We start from the raw sequence: 18,041 nt of genomic DNA on the forward strand, positions 1-18,041 counted from the left end.
CTCTCACAAGTTTGGGAAATTGGGTCCTAAAGGAAATAAGAGTTTTTTAATGAGATACTCCGAACACTCGAAAGGGTATGTGTTCGTAGGTGAGTAGGAAAGTGGGAGTATAACTGAATTTGAATCACGGGATGTCACATTCTTAGTGGATGAATTTCCTAAGAAGGGCGAAATAGGGGAAGATTATTCCCTATTTGAGACCTCGGATCAAGATAATGATGTTAGTGGAGTTCGTCCAAGTGGGAGTAATATGAGAAGTGATGAATTGAATTCAACTCATTCTCAATTACAACCACATGATGAGATAATATCGTCATTATCTAATCCTAGTGGGAGCATAATGGGGAATGATGTGCTAAGTGTACAATCTCCCATACGGCGAACAAGTCGCCAAAGTATTCCCCATCGACGTTTTGACATTGAAGGGGAAACTTTTATGATTGCTCCGCAAGATGAGGATGAGCCAAGAATATTAATGAGGCTCTAAATTGCCCTAGTAAGGAAAAATGGATTTATGCAATGAAAGAGGAAATGGAGTCAATGAAATCAAACCAAGTCTAGGAATTGGTTGATCTTCCAAAAGGGACGCAGAGCTATTGGGAACAAGTGGGTTATCAAAATAAAGTGAAAGGCTGATGGCTCAATAGAAAGGCATAAGGCTCGCATTGTGGCGAAGGGGTATAATCAACAGGAAGATATTGATTATGAAGATACATTTTCTCCTATAGTGAGATTTACCTTGATTCGCATAATTCTGGTAATAGTGTTTAGTATGGATCTTGAGTTACATCAAATGGATGTAAAGACTGCTCCCCTCAATGGAGAATTAAAGGAAGGAACATATATGGAACAACCTGCTGGTTTCATAGTGAAGGGCCAAGAAGAAAAGGTATGTCGACTTTTGAGGTCGATATATGGCCTTAAGCAGTCGTCAAGACAATGGTATATAGATTTCATAATGCCATAATGGCATATGATTTTACAATGATAGATGAGGATCATTATGTATATATCAAAAGATCCAAGGATCAATTTGTGATCATATCATTATATGTTAATAATATACTAATTGCCGGAAGCAATATAAAGCTTGTCAATACTGTCAAAAGTTGGTTGTCTTCCAATTTTGAATTGAAGGATATGGGATTGTAAACCCATTAACACTCCTATTGCAAAAGGTGAAGGATTGAGCCATAAACTGTGTCCAAGGACTCCACAAGAGAAGGAACAAACGAAATATGTTCCTTATGCTAGTGTTGTTGGGAGCTTGATGTACGCTATGATGTGTACAAGACCTGACATATGTTATGCAGTTGGAATGGTGAGTAGATACCAATCCAATCCAGGTCAAGCACATTGGAAGGCCGTTAAATGAATACTAAGGTATCTAAAGGGGACTGCTGATTATACGTTGAGTTATTATGGAAAGGATCTGTAACTCAAAGGCTATTCTGATGCTGATTGGAGAGGAGATTTAAATGAAAGAAAATCTACCTCTGAATTTGTTTTCTTACCGAATAATGGCACCATATGTTGGAGCAGTAAGAAACAAAAGTGTATAGCCATGTCCACGATGGAAACTGAGTTCGTGGCATTATCAGCAGCAATAAAAGAAGATGTTTGGCTTAAGAGATTATTGGATTATTTAGGTGTTATATGAAGAGCTGTAGATTCATTGTTGGTTAACTGTGATAGCCAAGCAGCAAAAGCGTACACCAAAGATCCAAAATATCATGGCAAGACCAAACATATAGATACCAAGTATAATTTTGTCAAGAATATGATTGCACGAAAAGATGTGAACTTACAGTACATACTACGCATAGAATGGTAGCAGATCCTATGACAAAGCCAAAACCTAGAGATGTGTTTTGTGACCATGTAAAATCTCTAGGATTGCGTAGAGTCTGATGTACTGGATTATAATTTCCCTGAAGTGTTCACATTTGATGAATTTGTATTTTTCATCATTAATACCTATGAATCTTTGTTTGATCTTTATGCATCTTAATGCTCAGTGCATTATTTTAAGTTGAGGAAGTATGTCAGATAGATATAAGATTAGCCCGATCACATGGGTAATCGCCTCTATTTACTGTGTGATAAATAGAGATGAGACTGTTTTTAAGCTTATTATCTAGGTGATAATCGAGAGCTCAAGCTTAAAATACGTATGTTGCCTTAACTGGGTGTTAAGATGATGACATAATACTTACTATGTCCGAAAGTAAAATACCCAACATATTTTACTTTATATGTCTATGATGCCAGATGTGAGTTCTGATGAAGTTTGTGAATGAGTAGATAAGTGAACTCAAGTTAGACATTGGGTATGTCTAAACTATCATCTGTACGGTATTGAAAGGTATAGACATACGCTCCATGGGAAATGAGTTAATACCGTAATACGTGTTTCATATTACGTATGCATGAGACGACTAATAAGAGTGACAAAAGTTTGATCTCAACTTTTATGTCGTGTGAGGCTCTTGAGGAAAAGAGTTCCTCAATTTTTAGTCCCCTCATGACTCTTACTTATTCTCAAGATTTCTATTTAGTGTTTGCTATCTTAGGATGTTGCCAATGGTCATGAGTTGATTCGATCTAATGGGGCATTTCTAGAAAAGCAAGCTGAACTGAAATTGAGAGTTTGAAGGAAAGAGGAAGATCGATTTTGGAGAATCACATTGTAGTATTGTATCCACCGGTTAACCAATTATGACTGTCTTTGTGATAATTATAATTGTGAATACAATATATATATATATATATCATGTTTAAAAGAGATCAAGAGAGATATAAATGTGATCGATTGATCTAGGGTACTGCATACTAAATCTACTCGGAGTGTGATGCCCATTATGAGCTGCTATATATTCCTAACAGATGTATGGCAACGAGCTCTCAAAGTATGCTGGTCGCACGAATTATTCACCGGTATGAATGTTGAAGAGAGGTAAAGAGAATCTTGTTCGGCCCACCATGTGCGAGTGGGAGATGATGGTTTTAATTGGTGATGGGCTTAAGGCCCGTCCGCCCATGCTTTGGGTCTAAAGGCCAGGCCCACGGGAATAGGGCCCGTGGATGGGAGAAGGTATAAAAGGGAGGAGAGAGAGAGAGAAGACACCTCTTGGCAGAATTGACGTACGTCTTCTCCTCTCCCGCGCATTCTCTCTCAAAAAGAAAAAGAAGAATCAGTAAGGTAAAAGGCACGTTTCTTCTTCCCTTCAAGGCGTCATCAGATCGAATAGGGCCAAATCTCTTCCTCTTATCGGCGTTGGTGTCTAATCTGTGGCTAACAAGGTACGCTCGAATCTGTGGTGTGCTTTACGATCGGTGATACGTGTTTTTTCCGAGCTTCGTCTTCCGCATTGATTTAGGGGTTCGATTTAGTGTCGAATCTGTTCGGGGATCAGTTATTCCCAACAAAAAAAAAAAAAACAAAATTTGAGGCAAATTTGGAACTGTACCTAAAGTTTAGGGTTTTTTTTTTCTGAGATAAAAAAGTTCAGGCTAAAATTGGACTAGAATTTAAGGGTTTTTAGGGGAATTAAGACTTTTTTTTGGGGAAATGTTCAATTTAATAGTAGCTCGTGTCCCTTGAATTGCTTTTATTGTTATGGGGAATTTGTGAACATTTGGTGCATTTAGGAGAACAAAAGCAAAAACGTGTTTCTTCAAAAGAAAAGATCATGCAACATTAACATGGATTTCATGAGTGAATAAAATAAAGTCGGATCTAGGCGCTATCTAGAAAAGTGAAACTCGTTCGCTCTTTTTTTATTCTAGACTTCTCCACTTGCAAATTTTAATGAACAAAAGTGTGTCTTTGCACTTTGCAGTGATTGCATGAATTTATCTTTCACTTAGGGTATATCTTAGCGTGAATTGCTTCTTCACTAATTGGTCTTTAATTCTAATTAACCATATTTAGTAATCTCTCACGAATTCTCTTACTAGCTACAGATGATTCTACGCGGTATATCATGGGTGATTTTGCTGGAATTGCCGCATGGAATCTCTTCTTTGTGTTTGGTATGGTAAGTCATTTTCTCTTCACACCTATGAAGCTCTCATTCAACACTCTAACAAACAAAAATTGTATGTGTAAAAAAAATTATGACACTATGCTAATCGAAGGCCAAATTTCTCCACGGTCCAATTCGTAGCAGCAAAATTCATACTTGGAGCTCCGTGTGTGTTGATACTTCTAATCTTGAAGTGGATGAGAAGGCATCAAGCGACCGATGCAAACATCGAAGAATTCCTACGAGCTCACAATAACTTTTTGCCCATAAGGTACTCTTACTCAGATATCAAGAAGATCACAAAAAATTTCAAATGCAAGTTAGGTGAGGGGGGTTATGGTTCCGTATACAAAGGAATACTTAGAAGTGGCGATGAAGTTATAGTTAAGATTTTGAACAAATCAAAATCTAATGGCCAAGATTTTATAAGCGAAGTGGCCACAATTGGAAGGATCCACAACATTAATGTGGTGCAACTTGTTGGTTTTTGCTTCGATTACTCTAAACAAACTCTTGTCTATGATTTCATGCCAAACGGATCTTTGAATAAACACATTTCCTATATGGATGGTGCTGATCCTCTTGATTATAAGAAAATGTATGAGATCTCTCTTGGCATAGCTAGAGGGATAGAGTATCTACATCGAGGATGTGATATGCAAATTCTACATTTTGACATCAAGCCTCACAACATTCTCCTAGACCGAAGTTTCACTTCGAAAGTTTTTGACTTTGGACTTGCAAGACTTTATCCCACCGATCGCAATATAGTATTGCTGACTGTAGCAAGAGGAACCTTGGGTTATATGGCTCCTGAGCTATTCTATAAAGACATTGGTGGCATTTCTTACAAAGCCGATGTTTATAGTTTTGGGATGTTATTAATGGAAATGGCCGGTAGAAGGAGAAATCTAAATGCACATGCAGAGCGTTCGAGTCAAATTTACTTTCCTTTGTGGGTTTATGATCAACTCGCCTTTGTAATTGCATTTGTACAATCTCCAATGGTACGACTTTGCTGAAAACACTCTTTGAACTGTTGCTTTGGCAAGAGCTCGATAAAAATTTGTCACATTGGAACATGTTTTTTTTTTTTTTGCAAGAATTCAACCAAACTACAAACTTGAGACCTAGCTTTTCCCAAAAACTTCAATCCTATTTGGATCTGGAGGTGTCTATCACTCTGTTCTTCACAGTCTTGAATGCATATTCAATCCATTTATTTCAATCAATGTGTTTACAGCACCTTCTACCTAGATTCGAATATCACAAAAATTGAGTCGACATGTCATTTAGAAAAGAAAATAAGTGAAGTGAGTCTTTCTGTAGAATGATTGATAGACAGGTAGTATATATTAAAGCGTTCTTCCCATGAGAAAAATGATAGAATATGCTTCCACAAAACTTCTCAAAAGCAAATAACTTTGCTGGCTTGCTTCACAGGTACCTTCATTCTTTATGCGGTGATTAACGCCGTAGGGATGGTGTTCGTGATCACGGTGGTCCCTGAAATGAAAGGGAGGAGTCTTGAGCAGATTCAAGCAGTTATCAACAGAGAATGAAAATGGCAGCACTCTTCCTTGTAGTCCCATTTCACCTTACATGACACTTGTTGTGATATCCTGATTTTCCACTTCTGTTTTCAATTGAATGAATTGAGCCTTTCATCGACGTGCCTATAGTGCTATTCTCTGAGCTGATCACTCACGAGATAATTAGACTATCTAGTGAAGCCGTTAAGGGATTTTAACGCAATGGACTTGAGAATTCGACCAAGAATTGACTGCTCGACCATGTTGATCGGCAATGGTCATTATGACACTGTCAAAATTGATCAAAGACCAGTGATAGGTCGATTCGATAAAGGTACGTGATTAGTGTGTGGGTGATTCCACCTAATTGCAAAATTTCTATCGAACGGCACTAGACCGATTTTTCTATCGTTTTGGGTACCCTATGCTCGTATTTGTAACCTCAAGATTTTCATGACAACCGAGAGTCACCAATGTGTTGAAGATGTACAATGTGGCTAGAAAATAATTGAGCATGGGTCAATTGCATTAAAAATTCCTAAAAGCTACCCTGTAGATTAGGACACGCTAAAATCGCGTCAGATTAAAATTAACCACGAAATTGAACTCTTTTAAAAATTGAAAGTTATGTTATGTCACGATTTATTTTAGGAACGTCAACTCATCTTCCGAAGAATTTTCGGAGATTCTGAGGTTTTTTACGGAAAAATCAATTCGGACGATTCGGAAAAAAAAAATAGAAATTCGGATTGGCCAAATTGAAGGGATTTTGACTTCCAAACCGAGCTACTTAGTGATGGGAAATTGTAGAAATTGTTTGGACTATTACTTCAATAAAATTGGATATCGAATTGGAGAAATCAAAGAAGAAATTGAACTTTATTTTGAGGAAATTCGAAGCTATGGAAAGAGACTGCATTTTTGGCATCAAATTAGATAATTCATGGAAATTCTAGGAAATTCTAAGCTATAAAGAATTAGGGGGACATGCAATTAATTGAAGAGATAAACTTTGTTGACTTCCCCCTTCAGGAACATCTCCAGCACGCCAAGCCAGCTGCTTCGGTCTTCTTCGTGCGACAATCTCCGCGGAAGACCAGCTCCTTCAGTCTTCTCTCGCTCAAACCAGCTTCTCTCTCTCTCTACCAGCACCGTTCGAACCCGTCCCATGCGTCTGCAACAATTCCCCAACTTTAACTCCCTCTCTCCATCGCTGACTCCTTACCGCACTGCCTCATGCTCATCTCTCCTCCACTGAAGCCTCACACTGCAACTCCACTAGCCTTTGTCTCCTCCACGAATTCTTCTCCCTCGCTAATCAACTCTAGCGGTTAGTGGACCGCGAACCTTCAAGCCATCGACGCCACTTGGCCGACGTCCATCCCCTTCATTTTCTCTCTCTCGCGACCTCACGTCCACTGTCCATCGAAGACCAGTCCCACCAAATCAACCGCCTTTGCCCTCCTTTCATTTTTCCTTCATAGCCAACATCCACCGAGTCAACCTTTCCCCCCAGCGAAGTGCCTAAAGTTGACTATGCTTCATGTCTTCACGTCCACGACTCAGCCGTGTGTCAGCTGCTCCATTTTCGCCTAATATGTTGTTTCTTCAATCGCTGCCGAGTCAGACTTCCAGCAAGCTTCACGTCGTCGCCAACAACTCCTTGCCGCTTCTTTGTTCGGCTAGAATCAGCCCAGCAACCCTGCCAATCAACCCGCAAATTCTAGCCCATTTCCAACCCACACCTCGGCCCACTTGGAGTCAACCGCAACTCTAGCCGTAGTTCAGCCCTAACAAGTCCAATAGTTTGCTGTGGGCTTGCAAGGCGTTTTCGGCTTGGTCCAAGCCTCCGTTGGTGTCACCACTTTGGAGTTTATCGACTGCTGTCGCGATAAATGGGGATTTATCAGGTACCTCAAAATACTCTACCGCATTGATTGGTAAGTAATTGCAGGCACGTTCTTTCCTTTCACATCATGCATGTTGCATTAGCATTTTCATGCACCATATGAATTGCATTTTTTTTTAAAAAAATGGGATACATTTTCCAACAAAAAAAATCATTTAGTGCATGTGCATAGTCAAAATTTAGGTCTCAATTTGTCTTTGAAGGCAACCTCTTCGAGCTCACCTTCAAAGAATAGCAACTGTTGACACCTAAATTTTAGCAACCCATTTAGTCATTTATCACAATAAAAAATTATGGGTTAATTTTATCCCTAAAAAAAAATATTAATTACATAGCATATAGATTTAGGTGCATTTGTTTTTAATTTGCATTTTTTACATTTGTTTACTTGACCGGTGGCGGATGGGTCGAATTGGTGGTTTTGAATTTTAAATCAACAAATCGGACTAAGCCCATGAAGAGTACAAATTAGCCCAAGCCCGTTTTCTGAAATTGAGATTTGAAATGAGGATTTTTGGAATTTGAGAAAATCAGATTGTGATATTATCTTTAAAAATCAGTAGAAAATATTTAGGAGACAAGGAGAATAAAAAGATTTTTGTGATCAAGAGGTTATAGAAATCTTCGAAATATCCCACGAAGATCACATTTTTTCTTACTTATAAAAGGCCATGTATGGTAAAGCGAGAGGGGGCTTCTCTTCGTTCAAAAAAGTAAAAAGAAAACAACCAACAAAGAAGTGACGTGAGGGAGAGAAAAACAAAAAATTGTGCACTGTTCTTCTTCGTGGGTTTCTTCTCCGCGAACACCCACGCCGTTCCGCTGCAGCCCGCGCCACCGCACCCGCTGTTCGACGACCCGGGCCGCCAGACCGTCCCTACCACCGCCCCTGCTCGAAGCTCGATCTGCCGCACCGGAACGCCGATTTCGGCCCCAACTTGTCCGCAACTGCGACCCAGCGAGATCCCGAGCAGTTCGCCTCACCTCCGCTACTGCTGCGCCCCTGATCGCCCGAATACTAGCAGCCCCCTGTTGCTCGAGTCGAGCCGCTCCACCCATAGCCCGACGCCGATCCTCTACCACAGCCTGACCCCGATCTGCTGCCCGAGCCCGAGTCGAGCTGCTTCGCTCTCTGCCCGAGCCCGAGCCCGAGCGAGGCTGCTTGCTGCTGCTCCTCGCGACGCCACCGCTCGCCGCCGATCAGCCCGTTGCTGGTCTTTGCCGAAGCTCTAAGCGCCTATGACCCAACCCCCCGGTGATCCACCGAAGCCGCTCAGCCGTGGGTGAAGAAAGCGGGAAAAGAAAAACAAAAAAGAAAAGAAAAGGAAATTAGGTAGTTTTATTTTATTTTTCTATTAATTTTATTTTATCTATTTCTTTTAAGTTTAGTTGTTATTGTGTAAATTTGAAGTGATCTTCATTTCATGAATTTTGTAGGCATTATCCGAAGGGTCTTCCTTGAATTATTGTAATTACTAATTTGATATGTAAGATGTCGGATCTTTTTTTTTTAGTTATATTAATTTTTGGGGTTTGTCGATAGTATTTTAAGTGTTGAATCAATATAACTATTAATTTGATCCGTAAGAATTCGGATCAGATTTTTAGTTATTTTGATCTCTTTGTCGTGATAATTAGGGTTAGGATAATCGTTAATTTGACCTGTGAGACAACAGGTTATTTTTTCGATTATTTTAATCCTTTATTTGATTGAATGTCCTGGTTAGTTTAAATACAATATTTATTTGATAATTACTTGTTTTGGAAAACCACTAAAAAATATCCAAAAAATATTTGAATTAGGATTCAGTTTGTTTTGGAATATTTCTTGTTATCTTGCATATCTAGAATAGGGATTTTATTCCAAATTTAGAAAAATATAAAAAAAAACAAAAAATGCATTCATTTAGGTTGTTAGTTTGTTATTTGGATTGCATGTTTAATTATGTATTAATTTTAATTTCGAATTTTCATAAAGAAAATCACAAAAAAATCATTGAGCATATTAGGTTAGAATGCCATGTTTCATTTTAAATTTAGATCATCTTTTTAGGTAAATTGCATGTTAGATTAAGATAATATCGTAGTTTAAATTAGGATATAATGTGACTTAATCCTTAGTTTAAATTAGATAGAATTTTAATCTAGCTAGATCATTTTTGCAATTTAAAAAAAAATAGAAATATCAAATGCACGTCATTTAGTTTTTATTAGATTCATTTAATTAGAACTTCCTCGTCATCGAGACTAGGTCATTTAATAAATATCGCGTGACATATAGCTCACATATGAAATTGCATGATGCATGAAATAATTTTGTATGTCATTGCATCGCATTGCATGTCATTAGAATTAGGTCATTTAGATTGCATTTAATTATTGCATTTCTTCATTCATATAGTTTAGGTCGTGATGCCATGTCATATTAGATTATTAGCATGCATCGCATGATCCTCATTAAATAAAGTGAAAACAAAAATTGAGTAATTGCTTGTTATTTAGAAACCATGTCTAAGATTGTTGATGTGGATTTTAATTTAACACTGCAGATGCTTTCATTGCTTTGAGGTAAGTTCTGCATTATTTAATTCCTCTCTTGGGTGTTAAATTAGTGGTTTATGCACCCGCATGATAACCTCACATGTTAGGAAGTTAAATTAAAGTCAATTCAATTGCCAAACATTTTTTTGAAAATGAAATAGAAAGGTACCGAAATGGCACTAGGATAGTCTGGTGTAACCAAGTCCCCAAACTCATAAATCTCTTGTTCGTAGGAGTAAAGTAAATCTCCCGTTACTTTACCTGGGTTTCTAATCGACCCACCAAAAATAGATTAGTGGCGACTCCTGATTGAAAATCATTTGCATGTTAAGAATTCAAACCTAAGTCGCGAATTGGTATAGGCTTGGGAGAGCCCGAGCTAAGCTTAAAGACTTAGTAATCCATTAACCTAGTTTTAGGTGGTGAACCCAAAAAATCGGGTCGCGACAGCATGTTAGGTGGTTAGAATTGCTAAATTAGAGACTAGATAAGTTGAATTATTTATCTAGATACATTCGGAAATTTTCCGGGCCCATTTCAGTATTTAATTAGGGATTTCCGACCTAAGTTAGCATTTTTAGTATTTAAATTTAATTATGTAATTAATTTTGGTAATTATTTTATAATTAAATATTTTCCGAAAATTAGACCGGGATAGTCAGTGACCGGAATTTCGTGCTGATTGCAATGGTGTGTTCAGTTTATGCAATTGGGTGTTATTTCATGCAAATTGAGTACTGATTGGAATTTTGGTAATTATTCCAAAATTTGTGAATTTTGATATTTATTTAGAAAATCTCGGGTGTCGGATTTTAACACCAAAAATGGTTTTATATACTATATAAAATAGTGGGATTTTTAAATTGAAGGATATCACATTTTCTGAGTCGAGTTGACCATGTACCCACACGTGACTCTTTTCACCGGGTATTTTAATACGAAGAAAATAGGTCGTGATCACTATTTTCATTGAGGCATTTGAGTGCAATGCACAGTGTCTTGGACCGAGATTGAATGGTTATGTGTTAGTTAAGAGAACTTGTCCTCGAACCGAGTCGGATGGATGTTACCCTATATGGATTACCCACTCATTGGGTTTCGGGTCGCAATAGATTCCAGACCTATGCTCCTTTGAGAAAGCCTTCTTTGAGAAACGTAGCCGGGCTCAATGGGGAAGAGACGATTCCTGGTTACGCCAATAGACTACTGAACTTCAAGTAGGCCGTACCCTATAGGGGAAAAATTAACAATCAGAATGCATGATTGTTGGAGTCTGATGCTCCTGATTATGAGACAAAACTGTGTGGTATGGTATGGGACGTGTCATAACGGTTTGGCCTTATAATCGGGACTTCTGTGATTTATTGAGTTGAGTGAGGCGTTTCAATTGTTGTGTGCATCGATTTTATGCATGGTGTATATAAATTGTGCTGACCCTTGGGGTGAATTTGAGACGAGATAAGTCTCTATGGTTGTATGATTGTATGGTTAAGATGCCTCTTGGCGTATTACTCTCTTAATTGGGGTTTAGAGTGTGAACTTGCTGAGATTTATATCTCACCCTGTCGTGGGCTCAATTCTTTTCAGAACCGTAGGGTGGAGGACTCGGAGCCTAGTTGAGGGGATCTGAAGGGTAGGTCAGCTATGACAGTTTCCTTTTTAGAGCTAGTCTTTTGTAAGCTTGTGGTTGTTGACTTTTATATATGACTCAATGTGTATATAAAAGCATGTTTTGTTTGTGAATCTATTTCCTACTTTTCTATCTCAAGCAGTTGATGTTAGGGGATTAGTAATTCGCTTCCGCATGTACATTAAAATGAATGGATCGGCGACTCGTCCTAGGAAGTTGCATTTTTATTATAATCAACCATTGAGAGATGGGCACGCGCTCGAGGATCGGGGCTTGACATCCCTGTTTAAGTGGTATTAAAGTAGGTCCGTATATAGAGTGATAATGGGAGATGGTTTATGGGATAGTTAGTAGAAAAGGCTTTTAATATGCTGATGCATGTGATTGATAGCTGATTGGTAGTTTATTTGTGTGGCCACTCAAATTCTAATGTGGTATTGGAATTGGAAAACATGTGTCTGTAAAGAGCCTGTAGTATGAGTGACCAGAAGCATAGGACTCTCAGGAAGATGGCAGTAGGCCCTGTGACTCGGGGTAGAATGCCAACAAGGATCGGTACCCGAGGTGGCCGAGGTAGAGCGTAGGCTAAGGCTAACGCAAGTGGAGTAGCACCGTTGTCAAAACTGCCGGTTAGTGCTGGGGTAGCAGCCCCTGGTGATTCCAAATTCGAATGGATCATGCAAGCACTTCAGATGATTGGAGTTTTGATGGGGCAGCAGGCCCAGAATCAAGCCGCCGCTACTGCTGCAGCCACTACCGCACCTGTTAAAGCTCCATAGGGGAACGTAGTTGCCGAGAGACCAATTCATAAGCTCGTTGAGCAGTTCCTAAAGTTGCAACCGCCGAAGTTCACAGGAACAGGAGATCTCAAGGTTGCAACCCTCTGGATCCAAGAATTGGAGAAAGCTTTTGCATTGCTGAGGTGCACAGAGGAAGAGAATGTCGTCCTCATAGTATATCAGTTGCAGGGGATTGCAAGTACTTGGTGGAGGGCCACTAGAGAAACTATTTTCCCAGAAGGTGTGATTCTAGTGTGGAACGTCTTCGTTGAAGCATTCAATGGCAAGTATTTCTTCAGTTGTGCCAAGCAACTGAAGATGGTTGAATTTCTTTGCCTTCGTCAAGGTCCAATGACTGTGGACTAGTACGAGGCGAAGTTCGCCGAGTTATCGCAGTACGCTCCTAGATTGATCGATGATCCCGAGGAAAAAGCGATGAGGTTTAGGGATAGCCTCCGACTGGAGCTAAAAAATCTGCTAGTACCGCTTGATCTAAAGGACTATAATGAGCTGTATGGACAAGCCCAACTGATAAAGAAGAATCTGAACGAACAAGCGGCCACATCTGGGTCGTAGTTTGGGTCTAACCGAGATGGAAATCAATTTGGGAAGAGACTGATGACAGGAGGAAGGTATCCTGTTTCACCTAATAGGAAGGGCGAGATAGGATAGTCAACGTTAAGCTAGAATGGAGTGTATCGTGCCTGCGAGAGACAACATGGATCAGCCCCGTGTCCTGCTAGGACGGGTGCTTGTTTTATGTGTGACTAGAAGGGTCGCATGGCCAGGAACTGTCCAAGGAGACAGATAGGACCGTAGTTGCTACCGCCGCCACTGATGGGTCAAAATCAAGGATACGCGCCCCCGAATGCACAACAGGGTGGATTGATCAAACCTTTAGCTCAAGGAAGGACATACGCTATCACGAGAGGACAGGCTTAGGACGCGCCTGATGTGATTACAAATACTGTTTCGCTAAACGACCACGCTGCTTATGCTTTATTTGACCCTAATGCAACTCATTCGTTTATAGCTGAGCAATTTGTTAAGCCAATAGGATTGATTCCTGAGTTGTTGGAGTCAGTGGTTAGTATATTTACACTATTAAAGGATAAGGTGTTAGCTACAATGGGTTGTCCTGGTTGCAAGTTAGCGATTGGTGAGCGAGAATGGATGATAGATTTGATAGTCCTAGCCATGTATGATTTCGACGTGATAATTGGCATGGACTAGCTCACCAAGCAAAGAGCTAAGATAGACTGCTATTGTAAAGCAACTCAGTTTAACCCGTTAGTGGGTGAAAGTTTCGAGTCTATTGAAAGTCGAGGACGACTCTCGATTACCTTGATCTCGTCGCTTGAGGCAACCCGTTTGTTAAACGGGGGTTGCCAAGGTTACTTAGCAACTGTCGTGGATACGAAGTTGAGGAGCTGAAGATCGAGGACATTGTAGTAGTCCAAGAGTTTCCAGATGTGTTTCCAAAAGAATAGTCATGTCTGCCGCTAGAGAGAGGGATAGAGTTTGTGATTGAGCTAGCTCCCAGGATAGGGCCAATTTCTAAGGCTCATTACCGAATGGCGTTATCTAAGTTGAAAGATCTGAAGGTGCAGATGTAGGAATTGTTGGATAAGATATTCATACGTTCCAATGCATCACCTTGGGGAGCACCAGTTTTGTTCGTGAAGAAGAAAGATGGTTCGTTGTGCTTGTGCATTGACTATCGCCAACTCAATCAGGTGACGATCAAGAATAAGTATTCACTCCCGAGGATCGATGACTTGTTTGATCAGCTACAAGGAGCATCGATATTCTCTAAGAGCAACTTGAGAACGGGGTATCATCAGCTGAGGATAAGGAAGGAGGACATTCCAAAGTCAGCGTTTTGTACTCAAAACGACCATTATGAGCTGTTTGGTTTAACGAACGCTCCAGCTGCTTTTAAGGATTTGATGAACTGAGTGTTCAAAGAATACCTAGATCAGTTTGTGATCGTGTTCATCAATGATATCTTGGTGTACTCTAGAAGTCCAAAGGAGCATGGAGGGCATTTGAGGATGCTACTGCAGACTTTGAGAATTCATGAGCTGTATACCAAGTTCAGCAAGTGCGAGTTTTGGCTGACTCGTGTTGTATTCCTAAGTCACGTGATTTCAGGAGAAGAAATCTCCGTGGACCCGTCTAAGATAGAAGTAGTGATCAATTGGCCAAGACCGTCAACAGTGACAGAGATTAGAAGCTTTCTGGGTTTAGCAGGGTATAACAGACGGTTTGTGGAAGGGTTTTCAGCTTTAGCCTCACCGTTGACTCGCCTACTGAAGAAAGAAGAGAAATTCGTGTAGACAGATAAGTGCGAGTGTAGTTTCCAAGAGCTTAAGCAAAAGTTGACTACAACACCAATGTTAACCATTCCATTTGGTCATGGAGGATATGAGATCTATAGTGATGCGTCGTTTAGAGGACTAGGTTGCATGTTGATACAACATGGTAGGATTGTTGCATGCACGTCCTGTCAATTAAGACCTCATGAGCTGAATTACTCGATGCATGACTTAGAACTTGCAATGATCATTTTTGCTTTGAAGATTTGGAGACATTATTTGTGCGGAGAAAGATTCCAAATCTTCACTGACCATTAAAGTCTCAAGTACTTATTCAATTAAAAGGAGTTTGAATACGAGACAGCGTCACTAGATGGAACTCCTAAAGGACTACGATTGTGATATCTTGTACCACCCTAGAAAGGTGAACAAGGTCGCCGATACACTAAGTTGGAAGTCTTCAGTAGCATAGATGGTTTTCAATGAATGGATTTTACTCGAGAGAGCTTGAGATTCAGTTTTCAAGTTTGAGGTAGACCACCTTTCGAATCTTATGGCTACCCTCAGAATTGAGCCGGAAGTGCATATTAGAATCGAGACGCTTCAGCCGACAAACCCAGATATTCAAAAGATCTTGCAAGAGGATACCGAGAAGAGAAAGACTGATTTTCAGATTTCTGAAGACGGAACGCTAAGGTTCCAAGGATGATTGTGTGTACATGATGATGCATAGCTTAAAGAAGGAATCTTATCAGAAGCTCATCGTAACAGTTACAACATTCATCTTGGTAGTATGAAGATGTATCAGAATCTGCGTCAACAATATTGGTGGTCTGGTATGAAGGTGAATATCGCCAAGCATGTTCCCAAGTGTCTGCAACCTCTCGAGATTCCCGAATGGAAATGGGAACACATCATAATGGACTTTGTGATGGGCTTACCAAGGAGTCAGAGAGGTAATGATTCCATTTGGGTAGTGGTCAACAGACTGACGAAGTTGGCTCACTTCATCGCAATATAGAAGGACCTTGATTTGGACAGGCATGCAAAGTTGTACGTGCATCAGATAGTTTGTTTGCATGGAGTGTCAGTGACGATCACATCAGACAGAGACCCGAGGTTCATCGCCACCTTTTGGAAAAGCTTACAGAGTGCTTTAGGAACGAAGCTGCAATACAGTACGGCTTATTATCCCCGGATGGATGGCCGGTTTGAGAGGACAATTCAAACCCTCGAAGACATGCTGCGAGCTTGCATGTTAGATTTCAAGGGAAACTGGGAGGAATAGCTTTATCTTCTCGAGTTTGCTTACAACAATATCTACCAGCAGAGCATTTAGATAGCTCCTTTTGAAGCGTTGTATGACAAAGCATGTAGAACACTCGTGTGTTGGGATGAAGTCGAGGAGAGAAAAATTACAAGCCCAGAGTTAGTCCAGCAGTCAGTGGACGTAGTTACTGTTATCAGAAAAGCTACATAGATAAGCGTCGGAGACCATTGGAGTTTCAAGTTGGTGATCACGTTTTTCTAAAGGTGTCACTAATGAGAGATACTTCGCGCTTTGGCAAGAAGGGCAAGCTGAGTCCGAGAGAAAGGATAGCGACTTTAATGTTTCATCTTACATTACCGCTGAGGTTGGTGCAAGTGCATGACGTCTTTCACGTGTCGATGTTGAGAAAGTATGAGCCTGACCCGCCCACATGCTAAATTTTGAAGAGTTAGACGTGAACGATAGAGTGTCGTACATGGAAAGATCGGTTTAGATCGTGGATCGCAAGGAACAGATTCTGCATACCAAGACAATCCCATTGGTTAAAGTCGTCCGGTAACACCACGGCATAGAGGGAGTAACTTGGGAAAGTGAAGATTCGATGAGACAACCTGTACCCCCACCTTTTTGTTTAAATATTTATATGATTTAAATTTCGAGAACGAAATTTTTATAAAAGGGGAAGAGTTGTGACATCATGATTTTCCACTTATGTTTTCAATTGAATGAATCAAGCCTTCCATCGACGCGCCTATAATGCTATTCTCTGATATGATCACTCATAAGATAATTAGACTATCTGGTGAAGTTATTAATGGATTTTAATGCAATGGACTTGAGAATTCAACTAAGAATTGACTGCTCGACCATGTTGATCTGCAAAGGTCATTACAATACTGTCAAAATCGATTAGAGACCGAAGATAGGTCGATTCGATAGAGGTACATGATTAGTGTGTGGGTGATTCCACCTAATTGCAAAATTTCTGTCAAACGGCACTAGACCGATTTTTCTGTCACTTTGGGTACGCTGTGCCTGTATTTAAAATCTCGAGATTTTCACGACAACTGAGAGTCACCAATGTGTCGAAAATGTATAATGTAGCTCGAAAATAATTTATCACGGATCAATTGCTTTAAAAATTCCTAAAAACTACCTGATAAATTAGAACGAGCTAAAATCACGTCAAATTGAAATTAACTGCGAAATTGAACTCGATTTCAGAAATTGAAAGTTCTGTCATGTTACATCATGATTTATTTTAGGAACGTCGACTCATCTTCCGAAGAATTTTCGGCGATTCTGAGATTTTTTATGGAAAAATCAATTCGGACGATTCGTAAAAAGAATGGAAATTTGGATTGGCCATATTGAATGGATTTTTGACTTCCAAACCGAGCTATTTGGTGATGGGAAATTGTAGAAGTTGTGTGGGCTGTTTCTTCAATAAAATTGGACATCGAATTGGAGAAATCGGAGAAGAAATTGAAGTTTATTTTGAGGAAATTCGGAGCTATGGAAGGAGGCTGCATTTTTGGCATCAAATTGGATAATTCATGGAAATTCTAAGCTAGAAAGAATTAGGGGGATATGCAATTAATTGAAGAGATAAACTTTGTTGACTTCCCTCTTCAGCAGCATCTCCAGCACGTCAAGCCAGCTGCTTCAGTCTTCTTCGTGCAATAATCTTCGCGGAAGACTAGATGCTTCAGTCTTCTCTCACTCATGCCAGCTTCTCTCTCTCTCTCTCTCTCTCTCTCTCTCTCTCTCTCTCTCTCTCTCTCTCTCCGCCAGCACCGTTCGAAGCCGCCCCACGCGTCCACAACAATTCCCTAGCGTTAACTCCCTCTCTCCTTCGCCAACTCCTTACCGCGCTGCCTCACATCCATCTCTCCTCCACCAAAGCCTCACGCTGCATCTCCACAAGCCTTTGTCTCCTCCACGAATTCTTCTCCCTCGCCAGTCAACTCTAGCGGTTAGTGGACCGCAAACCTTCAAGCCATCGACGCCCCTTGGCCGACGTCCATCCCCTTC

The sequence above is a fragment of the Eucalyptus grandis genome, chromosome 8, assembly GCF_016545825.1.
Source record: "Eucalyptus grandis isolate ANBG69807.140 chromosome 8, ASM1654582v1, whole genome shotgun sequence".
Classification (NCBI taxonomy): Eukaryota; Viridiplantae; Streptophyta; class Magnoliopsida; order Myrtales; family Myrtaceae; genus Eucalyptus; species Eucalyptus grandis.